The following is a 382-nucleotide window of genomic DNA, read 5'->3' on the forward strand; positions in this document are numbered from 1 at the left end:
CGAGCTTAAAGGAGGAGGTTTGTATCACAGTCACGTGTGGCTTAAAGCCGGGCCTGCGTTCTGAGATGGTCGTTAGGTGACTGCGTCGTGAGTGCCGTACACCTCGGCTGCGTGATGCTGATCTGGGGCCACCATAGTGTGCAGTCTGTCGTCAACCGAATCATTGTGTGGTGTGTGACCACACTTGTCCATGGTGGCAGTCAACTGTCTAGATCCCTGTCTGGGCCTGGGCGGCTTCTGGGGCAGGAATAAAACTTCCTCATTTGCTCCCGGAGTGCCGCTTTCTGGGCTAGGAAGCCGCTGAGGCCAGCAGCTGGCTGCACTTCCTGCCGCCTTGACTTTGCATAAGCCTGCGTTCCCCTGGGAGGTCCCGAGGCCCCCT

The sequence above is a fragment of the Equus przewalskii genome, chromosome 11 (genome assembly GCF_037783145.1).
Source record: "Equus przewalskii isolate Varuska chromosome 11, EquPr2, whole genome shotgun sequence".
Taxonomy (NCBI): Eukaryota; Metazoa; Chordata; class Mammalia; order Perissodactyla; family Equidae; genus Equus; species Equus przewalskii.